Genomic DNA, 8077 nt, shown 5'->3' with positions numbered 1-8077 from the left:
CATGGAATCATGTAGAAACCTAAAATGTGTTAAACAAATATTGATGACAGCTTTGCACCCTTGACATTCTCTCAACCAGCTTCATGAGGTAGTCACCTGTAATGCATTTCAATTAACAGGTGTGTCTGTGTGTTTGTGTCTGTGTGTTTGTGGAATTATATTCCTTCTTAACGCGTTTGTGCCAGTCAGTTGTGTTGCGACAAGGTAGGGGTGGTATACAGAAGATAGGCCTATTTGGTCAAAGATCAAGTCCATATTATGACAACAACAGCTCAAATAAGCAAAGAGAAATGACAGTCCATCATTACTTTAAGACATGAAGGTCAGTCAATCCGGAAAATTTCAAGAACTTTTAAAGTTTATTCTAGTGCAGTCGCAAAAACCATCAAGCGCTATGATGAAAATGGCTCTCATGAGGACCGCCACAGGAAAGGAAGACCCAGAGTTACCTCTGCTGCAGAGGATAAGTTCATTAGAGTTAACTGCACTTCAGATAGCAGCCCAAATAAATGCTTCACAGAGTTCAAATGCTTCACAGACACATCTCAACATCAACTGTTCAGAGGAGACCGCGTGAATCAGGCCTTCATGGTCAAATTGCTGCAAAGAAACCCCTACTAAAGGACACCAATAATAAGAAGAGACTTGCTTTGGCCAAGAAACACTATCAATGGACATTAGACCGGTGGAAATCTGTCCTTTGGTCTGATGAGTCAAAATTTGAGATTTTTGGTTCCAACTGCCGGGAGGACACAGTGCACGACACAGTGTCTTTGTGAGACGCAGAGGTGAACGAATGATCTCCGCATGTGTGGTTGCCATCGTGAATCATGAAGGAGGAGGTGTCATGGTGTGGGGGTGCTTTGCTGGTGACACTGTTGGTGATTTTTATTGAGAATTCAAGGCACTCAACCATTATGGCTACCACAGCATTCTGCAGCAATACGCCATCCCATCTGGTTTGCGCTTTGTGGGACCATCATTTGTTTTTCAACAGGACAATGATCCAAAACACACCTCCAGGCTGTGTAAGGGCTATTTGACCATGGAGAGAGATGGAGTGCTGCATCAGATAACCTGGCCTCCACAATCCCCCGACCTCAACCACTTTTAGATGGTTTGGGATGAGTTGGACTGCAGAGTGAAGGAAAAGCAGCCAACAAGTGCTCAGCGTATGTGGGAACACCTTCAAGACTGTTGGAAAAGCATTCCTCATGAAGCTGGTTGAGTGTGCAAAGCTGTCATTAAGGCAAAGTGTGGCTACTTTGAAGAATCTAAAATTATACTTTTTTGGCTACTACATGATTTCATATGTGTTCATAAATTTTATGTTTTCACAATTATTCTACAATATAGTAAAAAATCAAGAAAAACCTTTGAGTGAGTACCTGTGTCCAAACTTTTGACTGGTATATATATATCTTTGTTTTGTTATAAAAAAAAAAAAAGTTTAACGCGGTCCTTTAGTCGGCCTATAACCGGTATTCAAAATTCCATGAACTATTTGATAACAATACTTCTCATGGACTGGTTTTGCATGAAGAAGATTTTTTTTTAAATCCTACATTGGGGGAAAAAAGTATTTGATCCCCTGCTGATTTTCTACGTTTGCCTACTTACAAAAAAATGATCCGTCTATAATTTTAATAGTAGGTTTATTTGAACAGTGAGAGACAGAATAACAACAAAAACATCCAGAAAAACGCATGTCAAACGTTATAAAATGATTTGCATTTTAATGAGGGAAATAAGTATTTGACCCCTCTGCAAAACATGACTTAGTACTTGGTGACAAAACCCTTGTTGGCAATCACAGAGGTCAGACGTTTCTTGTAGTTGGCCACCAGGTTTGCACACATCTCAGGAGGGATTTTGTCCCACTCCTCTTTGCAGATCTTCTCCAAGTCATTAAGGTTTCGAGGCTGATGTTTGGCAACTCGAACCTTCAGCTCCCTCCACAGATTTTCTATGGGATTAAGGTCTGGAGACTGGCTAGGCCACTCCAGGACCTTCATGTGCTTCTTCTTGAGCCACTCCTTTGTTGCCTTGGTCGTGTGTTTTGGGTCATTGTCATGCTGGAATACCCATCCACGACCCATTTTCAATGCCCTGGCTGAGGGAAGGAGGTTCTCACCCAAGATTTGACGGTACATGGCCCCGTCCATCGTCCCTTTGATGCGGTGAAGTTGTCCTGTCCCCTTAGCAGAAAAACACCCCTGAAGCATAATGTTTCCACCTCCATGTTTGACGGTGGAGATGGTGTTCTTGGGGTCATAGGCAGCATTCCTCCTCCTCCAAACACGGCGAGTTGAGTTGATGTCAAAGAGCTCCATTTTGGTCGCATCTGACCACAACACTTTCACCAGTTGTCTTCTGAGTCATTCAGATGTTCATTGGCAAACTTCAGACGGGCATATATATGTATACTTGAGCAGGGGGACCTTGTGGGAACTGCAGGTTTTCAGTCCTTCACGTAGTGTGTTACCAATTGTTTTCTTGGTGACTATGGTCCCAGCTGCCTTGAGATCATTGACAAGATCCTCCCGTGTAGTTCTGGGCTGATTCCTCACCGTTCTCATGATCATTGCAACTCCACGAGGTGAGATCTTGCATGGAGCCCCAGGCCGAGGGATATTGACAGTTCTTTTGTGTTTCTTCCATTTGCGAATAATCGCACCAAATGTTGTCACCTTCTCACCAAGCTGCTTGGTGATGGTCTTGTAGCCCATTCCAGCCTTGTGTAGGTCTACAATCTTGTCCCTGACATCCTTGGAGAGCTCTTTGGTCTTGGCCATGGTGGAGAGTTTGGAATCTGATTGATTGATTGCTTCTGTGGACAGGTGTCTTTTTTTACAAGTAACAAGCTGTGGTTAGGAGCACTCCCTTTAAGAGTGTGCTCCTAATCTCAGCTCGTTACCTGTATAAAAGAACCCCTCTCAATCAGAAATCTTTCTGATTGAGAGGGGGTCAAATACTTATTTCCCTCATTAAAATGCAAATCAATTTATAACATTTCTGACATGCGTTTTTCTGGATATTTTTGTTGTTATTCTGTCTCTCACTGTTCAAATAAACCTACCATTAAAATTATAGACTGATCCTTTCTTTGTCAGTGGGCAAACGTACAAAATCTGCAGGGGATCAAATACTTTTTTCCCTCACTGTAAGTTACAGTGCAGTCTAGGGAATTCTATTATCTGATGAATGGTTTTGACAATACCTCAATATGATGTAACTTCTCTAGGACGATATTCAATGTTTTGATTGTTTTTCCTTGTTCACACAGGAAAAAGACGTGGCTATTGTCGATCCTCTGGGGAGCCTCAACAACATCATGATGCTGATGACCCAGACTGCAGTCTCTCCAAATCAAAACACGTCAACAAACAACTGCAGAGACGTAAAGGGAAGAAACCTCACTACTGCTGCACTCAGTGTGGGAAGAGTTTAGCTGGTCCAGCGCAACTTAAAATGCACCAGAGAATCCATACAGGAGAGAAACCTTACCGTTGCTCACAGTGTCGAAAAAGTTTCAGTCTAAAAGGTAATCTTGAAATGCACCAGAAAACACATACAGGGGAAAAAATTCACCACTGCTCAGACTGTGGGAAAGGTTTTGCACAAAACTCCACTTTAAAAGCACACAAGCAAACACACAAGCCTGCTGCAGAAAGGCCTTAACCAATGCTCGTTCTGCGAGAAGAGGTTTTGTATTTTGGCAACCTTTAATTTCCATATGAAAATGCACACCGAAGAGAAACCGTTCCGATGTTCTGACTGTGGAATGCGGTTCATTCATTTCAGTTTACTGAAATCACATGAACATAAACACAAGCCCTCCACCGAAAGGCCCTTCCGCTGCTCTAAATGCGGGGCGCGTTTTACTACAAAGGGTAATCTTAAATTTCACCAGCTGACGCACAACCAGGGAGAGAGACCTTACTGCTGCTCTGAGTGTGGGAACTGTTTCTCTCATCCGGTGTATCTGAAGAATCACCAGAAAAGGCACAGTAAAGAGAAGTCTGTTGTCTGCGACCTGTGTGGAAAGACCTTCAACCATCCTGACGACTTTAGAATTCACATGAAGATACACCGAGGAGTGAAACCATACAACTGCTCCGACTGCGGCAGCAGCTTCATATTCCGCCGCCGTTTAATAACACACCAGCGTATGCACACTGGAGAGATGCCTTATGTCTGCAATCACTGTGGGAGGAGGTTTTCACTGTCTCGTACTCTGGTGAATCACCAGCGAACGCACACTGGGGAGAAACTTTACCACTGTTCTTTCTGCGGGAAGAGCTTCAGTTGGTCTCAAAACCTAGCTGCACACAAGAGAACTCATACTGGAGAGAAGCCTCACGCTTGTGATCAGTGCGTGAAGAGGTTTTCCCGAACCGACGCATTGGCTGTACACAAACGCACTCACACTGGAGAGAAGCCTTACAGCTGTGATATATGCGGGGAGAGGTTCACGTATTTAGTAGCCATGTTGAAACATAAGAAAGGAGATGGACATCCTGCCGATGCACTCTATGCTGAACAGCCTTAGAATGATCGAAGCTCAATGAATAGACTTTATTTTCCATTGTTTTACTTTTAAACTAAAGTGATTTGTCTTTTTGCTTACGATCTACCCCTCTAGAGAGACACAAGCACACAGGGTGGCAGGTAGCCTAGCGGTTAGAGCTTAGGGCCTGTAACCGAAAAGTCACTTTTTCTAATCCCCGAGCAGATAAGGCGAAATATCTGTTGCTGTGCCATTGAGCAAGGCACCTAACCCTAATTGCTCCTGGGTCGCCGTTGATAATGGCTGACCCTGGCTGTGACTCCACTCTCCGATGGCATCTCAGGGGGAGTTGAGATATGCAAAAAACACATGACCAATTCACACATGTGTATATAAGACACACATGTACATGTGTGAAATAAGGACAATATAAACACCAAATTATTATTATTGTTACAAACACACATGCAGACACACACACACACACACACATGGGTTGGGAGCAGAGGGTCCGCAGCTTTGTATTTGAGAGTGGTTACTTAAGGTTACGTTTCCTCAGCCCCGTCCCACAGCTGCCGTTGGACTGAAACACAAGCCAGGATTGTGGCTTTAAACTGTCTGAAATTACAGGGTTGTGTACATACATTCAGTATCTGACAGGGAGACCTAACCTCTGCTCTCCTAGTCCTGGGGTGGAGTTTCCCATAGCTACAGATCTATATAGGATCAGCTTCTTAGCCTTAAAGCCCCTGTCAGTCTTTGTAATTTTACACTATGAGGTCGAAAGAACACTCTGAAATTGTGAATATTATGATAATGCCCATTTTGTGTAAGTGCATTTTATTTATTTATCAAAATGCCTTTTTGGGCAGAAATGCCTTCTGGAACATGTGAACTTTCATGTGCCTTAATAACAAACTTGTATTCCATCCATAAATATGAATAAAATTGTTAAATTACGGGCCTAGTTGGTTTAACCACAGAAAAAGTGAGGAACCTTCCCGGTAGCCATGATTGGCTGAGATAATGGATGGGCTGGACATGCCGGGAGATGAGTGTGGATTGGTCTGCCATGTAGCATGCTTCTGTCTATAACGTGAGCTGTTCAGTATGTCTTGATAGTCCTTTCTACTGTGCCGTTTTTGAAAGATATAACGTTAGCCATCGAGAACTCCGAAAGTTTTGCTACTTTTCTCAACAACATTAATGCCCTGAATTTAGCAGGCGCTATCGACAAATCAGTTGGAAAAAGTGATGGGCTACTTTCTGCACACGCCATGGTCAGTGTGAACCAGAGTGACTTGACACAACGCTGGCCAAACAGGATGTAGTTACAAATAAAAGGGAGTTAAATGGTTCCAGTCTGCCGTGAAGCGTCTATGTATACGGGTAAGAGTCTAGCTCCATTTTCAGACACAAGTTTCTAATTTTGTCAGAAAGTCGCTTTATAGCAAGTTAAAGCGTACCGTTAGTTAGCTAGCGAACGATAGCTTGCTGGCTCTCTAGCTAACGTTATGTGTATGATCTGTGAAGTAACATTATTCGAATCAGAAAACCATTTGCATTGCTAGGTATAGCCTAATGCTACCTAGCTAACATTGAACCTAGTTTGTTAGCTTTAGCTACCTGCCGAGTCATACCACAGCTAGCTACATGTCTGAACAAAAGACTCCACTTCAGCCGGATTATTACACGACCCATCAAATTAGCCAGGTGTGTCTGGGGGTGATTATGGCCATCTATTGTATTTCATAAACATGTGTACATGTTTAGACAAAAGTGACCCATCCACTTAGCTAGATGTGGCTGGGGAGTGGTTTAGCATTTCTTTCACATGACCCGTCAATTTAGATAAATGTGTCGGGTAAGCTTCATCTAACAATTACAAAATATTTAAAATATTTTTATCTGGACACTTCCTGTTTTTGACATTGCTACTATGCAAGTAACCATTTCACTGTACCGTTTACACCTGCTGTATGCTGTGCATGTGACAAATAAACTTTTTAATTTGATATAGTGTGTGTTTAGGACATGGCCCACCCATCCTTTATAAAGAGCACACAGTGCCACCTACAGAACAGAAACAGATTAACTGACAAAAGCATTTCCAACGCACTCCCCTCGGTTGAGTTAGATACAGTTATTTAAAAATATGCATATATATTAAAACATCTTGCATATCTTAATTTATTTCCACAATTAACAAATAATATGCATAATAAAGTTGGCAGTTCATACAAAGGATTGTTACCTATAACCTATAGTGTAAGGAAACCAATGTTATTTTGTCTTTCTTAACTACGTCTTTGTTGATTGTAATTGTGTGTTATCCTAATCTGATGGCAGTGCAAGTGATGTCCAATGGGATGGTTGATGCTGCTACTCTCATAGCTACAATAATATTGGTTTACACTTCAAATGTTGCATTGATATCGACTGTATGCAGATATGACCTGTATTTACTGTTTGTCTGATGTTCTCGTTCATTAACAAATAACTTCAGTTAGTTTCAGAATGGGTGGCGAGGAATAAGTTAGTCCTAAATATTTCAAAAACTAAAAGCAATGTATTTGGGACAAATCATTCACTATACCCTAAACCTCAACTAAATCTTGTAATAAATAATGTGGAAATTGAGCAAGTTGAGGTGACTAAACTGCTTGCAGTAACCTTGGATTGTAAACTGGCATGGTCAAAACATATTGAGTCAACAGTAGCTAAGATGGGGAGAAGTCTGTCTATAATAAAGCGCTTCTCTACCTTCTTAACAACTCTATCAACAAGGCAGGTCCTACAAGCTCTAGTTTTGTCGCACCTAGACTACTGTTCAGCCACAAAGAGGAACTTAGGAAAATTGCAATTGGCTCAGAACGGGGCATCATGGCTGGCCCTTGGATGTACCCAGAGAGCAAACATTAATAATATGCATGTCAATCTCTCCTGGCTCAAAGTGGAGGAGAGATTGACTTCATCACTACTTGTATTTGTGAGAGGTATTGACATGTTGAAAGCGCCTAGCTGTCTGTTTAAATGACTAGCACACAGCTCAGACACCCGTACATACCCCACAAGACATGCCACCAGAGGTACCTTCACAACCCCCAAGTCCAGAACAGACTATGGGAGGCGCAAAGTACTACATAGAGCCATGACTACATGGAACTCTGTTCCACATCAGGTAACTGATGCAAGCAGTAGAATCAGATTTTAAAACAGATGAAAATACACCTTATGGGGCTCCCGAGTGGCTTAGCGGTCTAAGGCACTGCATCTCAGTGCTAGAGGCATCACTTCAGACCCTGGTTCGATTCCAGGCTGTATCACAACTGGCCGTGATTGGGAGTCCCATAGGGCGGCGCACAATTGGCCCAGCGTCGTCCGGGTTAGGGTTTGACCGGGGTAGGCCGTCATTGTAAATAAGAATTTGTTCTTAACTGACTAGCCTAGTTAAAGGTTAAGTAAGGAACAGCAGGGACTGTGAAGCAACACAAAGGCACAAACACATGCATACACACATGATAACAGATTTTGTGTCGGAGATATGTGGTAGTAGAGTAGGGGTCT

This window comes from Salmo trutta, chromosome 14, assembly GCF_901001165.1.
Source record: "Salmo trutta chromosome 14, fSalTru1.1, whole genome shotgun sequence".
NCBI classification, from domain to species: Eukaryota; Metazoa; Chordata; class Actinopteri; order Salmoniformes; family Salmonidae; genus Salmo; species Salmo trutta.
This window is presented reverse-complemented; position numbering follows the sequence as displayed.